Raw genomic sequence first — 11,339 nt, 5'->3', positions numbered from 1 at the left:
CAGACTTGAGTCGTTTAAAGGAGTCTTCTGCTTGAGGAGGCCAGGACTTGGGATCAGCATTTTTTTTGGTTAAAGCCACGATAGGAGCCACAATGGTAGAAAAATGTGGAATAAATTGCCTGTAATAATTGGCGAACCCCAAAAAGCGTTGGATAGCACGGAGTCCGGAGGGGCGTGGCCAATCTAAGACGGCAGAGAGTTTGTCTGGATCCATCTGTAGTCCCTGGCCAGAGACCAAATATCCTAGAAAAGGAAGAGATTGGCATTCAAACAGACATTTCTCAATTTTGGCATAGAGTTGGTTGTCACGAAGTCTCTGAAGAACCATACGGACATGCTGGCGGTGTTCTTCTAGATTGGCAGAAAAAATTAGGATATCGTCCAGATATACAACAACACAGGAGTATAACAGATCACGAAAAATTTCATTGACAAAGTCTTGGAAGACGGCAGGGGCATTGCACAGTCCAAAGGGCATGACCAGATACTCAAAGTGTCCATCTCTGGTGTTAAATGCCGTTTTCCACTCGTCCCCCTCTCTGATGCGGATGAGGTTATAGGCGCCTCTTAAGTCCAATTTAGTGAAGATGTGGGCACCTTGGAGGCGATCAAAGAGTTCAGAGATGAGGGGTAAGGGGTAGCGGTTCTTAACCGTGATTTTATTAAGACCGCGGTAGTCAATGCAAGGACGTAGGGAGCCATCTTTTTTGGACACAAAGAAAAATCCGGCTCCGGCAGGAGAGGAGGATTTACGGATAAAGCCCTTTTTTAGATTCTCCTGGACGTATTCGGACATGGCAAGAGTCTCTGGGGCAGAGAGAGGATAAATTCTGCCCCGGGGTGGAGTAGTACCCGGGAGGAGGTCGATAGGGCAATCATAAGGCCTGTGAGGAGGTAGAGTCTCAGCTTGTTTTTTGCAGAAAACATCCGCGAAGTCCATATAGGCCTTAGGGAGACCGGTTACTGGAGGAACCACAGAGTTACGGCAAGGGTTACTGGGAACCGGTTTTAGACAGTTCTTGGAACAAGAGGACCCCCAACTCTTGATCTCCCCAGTGGACCAATCCAGGGTTGGGGAATGAAGTTGAAGCCAGGGAAGTCCAAGGAGAATCTCCGAGGTGCAATTGGGGAGGACCAAAAGTTCAATCCTCTCATGATGAGATCCGATGCTCATAAGAAGGGGCTCCGTGCGGAAACGTATGGTACAGTCCAATCTTTCATTATTTACACAATTGATGTAGAGGGGTCTGGCGAGACTGGTCACCGGGATGTTGAACCTGTTGACGAGAGAGGCCAAAATAAAATTTCCTGCAGATCCAGAGTCCAAGAAGGCCACTGTAGAGAAGGAGAAGGCAGAGGCAGACATCCGCACAGGCACAGTAAGACGTGGAGAAGCAGAGTAGACATCAAGGACTGTCTCACCTTTGTGCGGAGTCAGCGTACGTCTTTCCAGGCGGGGAGGACGGATAGGACAATCCCTCAGGAAGTGTTCGGTACTAGCACAGTACAGGCAGAGGTTCTCCATACGGCGTCGTGTCCTCTCTTGAGGTGTCAGGCGAGACCGGTCGACCTGCATAGCCTCCACGGCGGGAGGCACAGGAACAGATTGCAGGGGACCAGAGGAGAGAGGAGCCGAGGAGACGAAACGCCTCGTGCGAACAGAGTCCATATCTTGGCGGAGTTCCTGACGCCTTTCAGAAAAACGCATGTCAATGCGAGTGGCTAGGTGAATAAGTTCATGTAGATTAGCAGGAATTTCTCGTGCGGCCAGAACATCTTTAATGTTGCTGGATAGGCCTTTTTTGAAGGTCGCGCAGAGGGCCTCATTATTCCAGGACAATTCTGAAGCAAGTGTACGGAATTGTACGGCATACTCGCCAACGGAAGAATTACCCTGGACCAGGTTCAACAGGGCAGTCTCAGCAGAAGAGGCTCGGGCAGGTTCCTCAAAGACACTTCGGATTTCCGAGAAGAAGGAGTGTACAGAGGCAGTGACGGGGTCATTGCGGTCCCAGAGCGGTGTGGCCCATGACAGGGCTTTTCCGGACAGAAGACTGACTACGAAAGCCACCTTAGACCTTTCAGTGGGAAACAGGTCCGACATCATCTCCAGATGCAGGGAACATTGGGAAAGAAAGCCACGGCAAAACTTAGAGTCCCCATCAAATTTATCCGGCAAGGATAAGCGTATCCCAGGAGCGGCCACTCGCTGCGGAGGAGGTGCAGGAGCTGGCGGAGGAGATGACTGCTGAAGCTGTGGTAGCAACTGTTGTAGCATAACGGTCAGTTGAGACAGCTGTTGGCCTTGTTGCGCTATCTGTTGTGACTGCTGGGCGACCACCGTGGTGAGGTCAGCGACAACTGGCAGAGGAACTTCAGCGGGATCCATGGCCGGATCTACTGTCACGATGCCGGCTGGCAGGTAGTGGACCCTCTGTGCCAGAGAGGGATTGGCGTGGACCGTGCTAGTGGACCGGTTCTAAGCCACTACTGGTTTTCACCAGAGCCCGCCGCAAAGCGGGATGGTCTTGCTGCGGCGGTAGTGACCAGGTCGTATCCACTAGCAACGGCTCACCTCTCTGGCTGCTGAAGATAGGCGCGGTACAAGGGAGTAGGCAGAAGCAAGGTCGGACGTAGCAGAAGGTCGGGGCAGGCAGCAAGGATCGTAGTCAGGGGCAACGGCAGAAGGTCTGGAAACACAGGCAAGGAACACACAAGGAACGCTTTCACTGGCACTAAGGCAACAAGATCCGGCAAGGGAGTGCAAGGGAAGTGAGGTAATATAGGGAAGTGCACAGGTGAAAACCCTAATTGGAACCACTGCGCCAATCAGCGGCGCAGTGGCCCTTTAAATCGCAGAGACCCGGCGCGCGCGCGCCCTAGGGAGCGGGGCCGCGCGCGCCGGGACAGAACAGACGGGGAGCGAGTCAGGTAGGGGAGCCGGGGTGCGCATCGCGAGCGGGCGCTACCCGCATCGCGAATCGCATCCCGGCTGGCAGCGGGATCGCAGCGCCCCGGGTCAGAGGACGTGACCGGAGCGCTGCAGCGGAGGGAGTGAAGCGAGCGCTCCGGGGAGGAGCGGGGACCCGGAGCGCTCGGCGTAACAGACCCACTAAGGACAAGAGCACATTCACAGTTCAGAGAGAAAACCAGAAAGGGATCAGATTCATGGAGAAGAACAGTACAGAGATGGAAGTTACTTTACTTAAAAATAGAACATTTGTAGTCTTCTACATATATGTATGTGGTCCACATCTGGTGTTACCAACTTTGTTATGTTGAGACAACACCTTTAATATCTCAGAGAAAAATGGTAAGCATGAAAACAATCTAAGGCTGGGTTCACACTGTTTTTAGCAATACGGGACTGTATACGGCTGGGGGGGGAGTGAAAACTGGGCACATCCAGCCGTATCCGGCCCGTATGTAATGCATTTCAATGAGCCGACCAGAGTCAAATGCTGACTCCGGTTGGCTTATTTTGCCCTGTATACGGTTTTCCCACCGGACCTAAAACCGTGGTATACAAAAGCTCATTGAATACAAAAAGGTTTCATCAGTAACAGCATATAAAAAGTTTTTGGATCTGAAGTTTTTGTTGCCTGAATCCCAACCTCCCCTTGAACATCACAAGTTACTCATCACTATTTTCTCTGATGGACACCTCTGGCAATTTCTCATTGAAATGAGTCTGTAGTGGCCAAAGTTTATATAATCTGTGATGGGTGAGGGGGCGGGGTCCCCAGTTTAACAGTGCTTGAGTTTGTATCATTACAGCCCTGTATATTGACGTATCATATAGGACATTGCATTTAAAAAAGAACTTTGCATTTTTATGACATTGTTAGGTGCCACATCTGCCCACTTGGATAAGATGTGGGGTGATTGGCTAGAAATGGTGATGCATACAGATTTGGTTTGTATAACCATCAGGTTCACAAACTCATCTGTGAAAAAGAGCTTTAAAAAAATCTAGTTTCCTGTACCCTACGATGTCAATGGGGCAGATATGAATTCTGAAATTTAAGGAGAAAACATATTTAGGGGCACCCAATTGAAGTTACTCTGCCTATGGCAGTCCTTTACTATCACTAAATGAGGACGTTGTTAGAAAATATTCCCCATCCTCACTAGTGGTATCTATGTCCAAACACACCATTGCCTAACCTAATTAAATTATTGAACTAAATGGGTGAGATTTATCAAAACCTGTGGAGGGGAAAACCGGATTTCTAGATAATTATTAGTGAGCACCAAAGCCTTAAATAAAAAACAACCCTGGAGTAATGTCCAATAAAATGCACAATATCATATCTATTATCATATCTGCTGTGGAGTTTTCTTTGCTATGAGGTGAAAACTAATTATCATTTGTAACATCACGTAATAAATAGAAACGTTTTGCTTTCTTTGTAGGTTTGCAATACTGATGAATATGTTAACATACATTATGACTACAAACCTGCGGCAATGTGAACTACAAGGACACGACTAGTAATATAAAATTTACCAGTCACAGCAGTGCAGTCTTTAACGCGGGTCAAAAGGGGCAGCTGCCCTGGGCCCTGTCATTCCTGGGGGCCCAAAGCAGCTAGCCCGTTAGCCCCATGCTAAAGTAACTAGCCGCCGGTCCGGACATGGCCGATCCTGCCGCTGCACTGCGGCTCACTGTTCTAAAGCGGCGCTGCGGCCTTTAAAACAGTGAGCCTGCGGCCGGGACTGACAGGGAACGTCGTGCAAGTGTGACGTTCCTCCGCAGACCCACGCAGGAGGACGTCAGCGACATCCCACGTCAGTCCCGGCCACCGCAAGAAAGAAGAAACCACGGACTGCCAGGTGAGTGTGTCTGTAAGTGTATCTGTCTGTAGTGTGTGTCTGTGTCTGTTAGTGTGTGTTTTTGTCGGGGGAGGTGGGGATGAGGTATTGAGATTGACTGTGTGATTGTGTGTGCGTGTGTGGTGGGGGGGCCCCAAAAAAATTGCCAGCCCAGGGTCCAATCAAAATTAAATACGGCCCTGAGTCACAGCATTTTTTGGTTTGGGTACTGTCAGTACCTTAAACAAGTACTGTATAAGTACTATACTTCTATGTCTATGTCTTCTGTACTTGACTACCACTCTAAGGTCCCATTCACACGACAGAATTTCTGAGCAGAATCCGATGGAAAAGTTCCACTTGGAAATTATGTTGCAGCAGACTCCTATTGTTTTCAATGGGATTCTGCTGCACGGTGCACATGCCATAAATTCCACGGTGAAAACATCAGTGAAATTTCTGATTCTAAACTCTGCAGAAAGAGTGAACATGTACCATTTTTCGTGCGTAAATGGAACCAATGGGTTCATCAGGACACACAGCAGTATACATTAGCAACATTTTATGACAGGTTGCTGATGTATACACATACACGGAATATACATGGAAACATAGTGGAAGCATAGCCTTTCTTTCTTCAATTCAATGGTTTTTCCTAGAATCTATAGATTTCATAGATTGATAAAATCTATTCTTTATACCAATCTTCTTTGCACAAATAAATCAATGGATGAGCTTGCATTTCTGATAGAAAGTATTTGTACCGGGGATATTTTAACTGTTTATGTGTATAAACTATACTTGTTGTACATAAGGTTTTAGAGCGAGTATCTCTGAAGAAATGGTTAATACCTCTGATAAACTGACTAGGAAGTGCTGCTTTCCTAATGACACTAAACTAATGACGCTTGTCCATTCCCGAACTCCTCCATCTACAAAAAAGACATTAAGTTAATGTATTTTGATGCCCATTCTATATAGTGCCTGCTCCCCCTCCTTCTATTTCTTCTTCATCAGCCGCCATGGAAACAAATGACCGTGGCAACTGCAAATCTCTCACCAGATGCCATATTTATTTTTTCTATGGCCCAGCTTAGGGCAATAATTATGGTATACAATACATCTAACTAAAAGGGTTCAATGTAGAAGACAAAAGTACAATCAAAATGTATACTTAGGTATTACCGGGGGGACATTTAAGAGCTGTTATCAGTACATAACATATTTTATTAATCCTCCAAGCGAAAGACATGACATTTTCACATATATTAGATATTTCTCAGCTTGTCTTACAGGCTGGTTTTATACACTGTAATTCGATCCGCTACTCATATTGTAGAAAAAAGTTTTTTAGTTTTTTTTTTTAGCAAAGAGAGATAAAAAAGCATAAAGGAGAACTTATACTGTGTCTATGGTGACTTGGAGTGTTATATATACAGCTGTGGTGTCCCATACAGCGGTTCCAGCTACTACCCTCTAGAGAGTTGTCAAGTCGGGCGAGTGTATTTTGCTGGATGCATAATGTTTAAATCGAGTGCTGGATGGTTATCCAGATTGGCTGGGGCCTTACACACCCACCCATAAGGATCATTGTCCTTATTTCAGTAATTTAGATTTGAGAACTACAGAGCTAGAAACCTTAAAAACCTGCACACATATCTGCAGAAGTCATTTTCACATATACTGTATGTGCTATAGATTTCTCACATTTACCTAAGCTCATATAAAAGCACTATTTTAAGGGACAGTGATCAAATCTACATCTACGTTCTTCTGATTCCTAGGCTGTACTATTCAAAGCTGTATTCAAGAGACTGTATTTTTTGGGAATTGGGAAAGGAGTTAAGTAAAGTTTCCAGCTTTATTTGAAAAATGGATATTTGTAGGGTCCTACCTGCAGGGGGAACAAACTATCTACAGAGGGTTCTTCCTACAGGGGGGGGGGGGGGGGGGCAAACTACCTTAAAGGAGTACTGAGACAGTAGAATGAAGATAAGATGGCACTACTGAAAGTCATATCATGCAATAATCATAAAGAGTGTCCCATGCGGGAAGAAGTAACATCCGGAGGACAGGGGTGCAAGATGCATGTGAAAGGGAGACATCTGTATAGAAGCTGAGAAGAAGGAATTCCCATCTGCACTCACTCACCTGTTAAAATATCACATTTATTTCAATATCTTCATAAAATAGAAGCCGCCTGGTGGGATCGGGAATAAAGAAACGCAACAGCCGGAGCTGTGCGGGTGGGCGGCAAACAGCTGGTTTTGCGGCAAAAAACGCTTCCTCTGGCTTCCTCTACCAACAGGGGAACACTACCTACAGGATAGTATTTAAGATATTTACCGGCCAGCCATGCAGGGGAGTACTTCAATGCATGTGATGGAGCATTGTCCTGCATAAAAATCATGGTCTTTTTGAAACATGTAGACTTTTTCCTGTACCACTGCATAAAGGGGTACTCCGATGGAAAAAAAAACATTTCTTTAAATCGACTGGTGCCAGAAAGATAAACAGATTTGTAAATTACTTCTATTGAAAAAAATCTTAATCCTTCCAGCTGCTGTATGCTCCAGAGGAAGTTGAGTTGCTCTTTTCTGTCTGACCACAGTGCTCTTTTCTGACACCTCTGTCCATGCTTGGAACTGTCCAGGGCAGGAGAGGTTTGCGATGGGGATTGGCTCCTACTCTGGACAGTTCCTGACACAGACAGAGATGTCAGTAGAGAGCACTGTGGTCATACAGAAAAGAACAACTCAACTTCCTCTGTATACAGCAACTGATAAGTACTGGAAGGATTAAGATTTTTTTTTATAGACGTAAATTACAAATCTGTTTAACTTTCTGACACCAGTTGGTTTTAAAAACAAAAGTAATGGAGAGGCTCGTGTACTGTCAATTGTCGATCAAGACCGAGCCAACCAAATGGTGACCAAAGAAGTCAAAATTAGAAATTAATAGTTTTGGGGCTCAAAGTCAAGGATACTTTACCAGTATAGTAAGTATAAAAGCAATTTATTGTATTAGCTAACTGAAATCAACAATAAAATAATTATGCACATATTATTAATAGTATAATATGACTCGCGGTCCACAGGGCCCTTGTGAACCGCTATAGTCAAGATATTAGTTTATACACTGTAATAAAACCACCTATAAAACTTGATAAAAACTAATAAGATCTATGAACAAAGCAGCATTGGGGATAATGGTATTGATTAGTCCCTTATAGGTAACGTAGCTGCTGGCACCCGCTTACATATATCCAATATAACCTCCGATGTTAAAACAGTCACTGGCAATATCTCACAGTTCAAAGGCAGATTTCTTAAATAAAATGTAAAAATGTTTTAAAGAAGTGTATTAGAAAAGTTATTGTTTTACCAAGATTTACAACATATAAAAAGTTTTTATACCTGACAGTGCCCATTTAAACTAATTTTATGAACATTTATTACAATTTTTGTATATTTTTGTAAGAGTGATATCTTTTTGTTCTTGATAAAAAAAATATATTTCCCCTAAATTTTTCAAATTTTTTTTTTTTTTTTTCTTTGAGTTGTGAATCCAGCCTTAGTTCATAAAGGAGATAAATTAAATGATAAAAACTTGGGATGTTATGCCACAAAACATCTACAATGTCAAAATACTGCTAGGAAATAGCTTTCTTAGCATGAATCTGACAAAAATGACCGTTTTAGCATTATGTATAAAAAGAACATAAGAGCTATATGTAAATATTCTAAGAAAAGTCATGTGGGATGTCCTTATCTCTTGAGGAATCATGAAGTGCTGTCTTGACTGATGTCCCTCATGCCCTGATACATCATTATAAGGCTGCATTCACATCATGTTAAGGCACTACGGCTGCTGGGTCCAGCTGGGAGATGTAAAAACCGGGTGCTCCCGTATTCCAGCCAGACCGGCGCCAAAACCCATTCACTTTAATGAGCCGACTGGAGTCCCAGCTGAACCTGGCAGCTGTAGTGCCTAAAAGTGATGTGAATGCAGCCTAAGCCAGCACCACTGGCATCTGGATAGCTGTGTGTAAAATTCTGTGAAAGAATAAACAAGATGGGAAGGTTATAAAAAGAAAAAATATAAAGCCATTAGATGCCTCAGCAGGACCTGCCTGCTCAGCCAATTGTTGGATACAGCCGTGTCCTGTCTCGGCCAGCGATTGTGTGGTATGGGGTGTGAGATGCGGGGCAGATGGAATTACCCTAGGGGTAGATGGCATTAACCCCTTGTATTTGTGACACCAGGGCGTGGTTTATCCTCAATACCACCCGAAGGTATACCGCTGGATCCTTGGCTAGGCATGGGGGGGGGGGGGGCAATAATGAGTTTGATGCCAAGTTATGTATAATGGTAACTTTACTGAGGTTAGTGGAAAAGTCTATACAGTTCAGCCAGGGCCCACGGAGGTGACCAGTGACTCAGAGACCTTAAGGGCTTGCTGGGACTTGTAGTAGATGGGGACAATTTAATGCAGGCCACGTTGACTTGACAAATTATGACTGTAACTGACTTGACTTGACTGGTGACTGACAACACTGTGACTGTGGCTTACTTGCAGGTTTTTAGCTTGTGGCTGCAGACTTGACTTGAGGCCTCCTTTGACTCTGGACACACACACTTAGGCTCGACTTGACTGCACTGGACCTCAGCAACAAGAGCAAGAGAGCTAGCTCCTCCCAGGGCTTATATGGGGGAAACTGCTGTGTGGGCATGCTGGGAGTTATAGTTTTGCAAGATCTAGAGGGCCACAGTTTAGAGACCACTGCACAGTGATCTTCAAACTGTAGCCCTCCAGCTGTGGCAAAACTACAAATACCAGCAGGCCCAAACAGCAAACAGCTGTCTGGGCATGCTGGGAGTTGCAGTTTTGCAACATCTGGAGGGCTACATTTTAGAGACCACTGTATAGTGGTCTCCAAACTGTTGCCCTCCAGATGTTGCTAGGCAACTACTCACCGGCTTCCGTAGAATCACCACACGTCATCTCCGCACCAGGGAGCTGCATCACCGTCCTCTGCCGCCGATCACCGATGGTTAAGTGGACCTCTGGTGCCGGTCACCGTCAGTTCCCCCGTTCTGCCCGGACTACTGTGGGTGGGCAGAACGAGGGAACCGAACTTTAACCCCCCACCCGACCCCCGATCTGCTATTGGTCAGTCGCTTCTGACTGACCAATAGCAGGGATAGGAGGGGTGGCACCCCTGCCACCTCATTCCTACCCCTTCAGGGGGATCAGGGGTGTCTTGGACAACCCCCGATCCCCCTTATTTTCCAGGTCATCGGAGACCCGTATGACCCGGAATGTCCGCAAATCGCCGGTGTGAATTCACCGGTGATTTGCGGTGATCGCTGACATGGGGGGGCATTGGCACGGGATGCCTGCTGATAGATATCAGCAGTCATCCAGGTCCGGTCCCCGGATGGGGACCGAAATTCCCACGGGCGTACAGGTACACCCTTGGTCCTTTAGTACCAGGGCGTACCTGTACGCCCATGGTCCTTAAGTGGTTAAAGGGGAGCTCCGGTGGAAACAAGTGGAAAACAAATGTTTTAAAATCAATGGGTGCCAGAACGTTAAACAGATTTGTAAATTACTTCTATTAAAAAAACGTAATCCTTCCAGTACTTATCAGCTGCTGTTTACTACAGAGAAAATTGTGCAGTTCTTTCCAGTCTGACAACAGTGCTCTCTGCTGACACCTCTGTCCATGTCAGGAACTGTCCAGATTAGAAGCAAATCCCCATAGAAAACCTCTACTGCTCTGGATAGTTCCTGACACGGTCAGAGGTGTCAGTAGAGAGCACTGTTGTCAGACTAGAAAGAACTTCACAAATTTCTCTGTAGTATATCTGTAGTAATCAGTAGCTGATAAGTACTGGAAGGGTTAAGATTTTTAACAGAAGTAATTTACAAATCTGCATAACTTTCTGGATCCAGTTGATTTGGAAACATTTTTTTTTCCACCTTTCTGGGGAACACATTCAAAAACTTGCTAAGTTTTATTCAGACTGTGGCAATCTAAGATTGTGGCAGAATCAGCTAAAGCAGTAATCCCATCCCCCAATGACTACAGACTTTTTTTGCCACAAGATTTGGTTAGTTTTATTTTTATTTTAGGGTACTTGTGGTTTTAGTGGATGTGCAGTGGAGAATGTATAGTCAGTTCTGTCTATGCTCTAATTCGCAAAGATAACAGGATGGTATTTATTATACTGCAAAAACTTTACATTTATATTCCCCACACACCTTTAAAACCTATGGCCTAAATATAGACACTATAAAGGAGATTTATCATTCTTTTTCAAACATATGGCTTTTATATGACAATTTTTTTTTACTTACTTTAGCTTACATGTGACCTATTTATCAAAAAGTCGCACGACCTTGATAAATATAATGCACGTAAGCAAAATCCGGGAAACCCGCTTACAAAAGCATTTTTTAAAGCAGAAAAGTTTTACCTTATGTTAATAGCCGAAGGTCTTTATCTACCCTTTATTAC

Source organism: Hyla sarda, chromosome 4 (assembly GCF_029499605.1).
Source record: "Hyla sarda isolate aHylSar1 chromosome 4, aHylSar1.hap1, whole genome shotgun sequence".
NCBI lineage: Eukaryota > Metazoa > Chordata > Amphibia > Anura > Hylidae > Hyla > Hyla sarda.
This window is presented reverse-complemented; position numbering follows the sequence as displayed.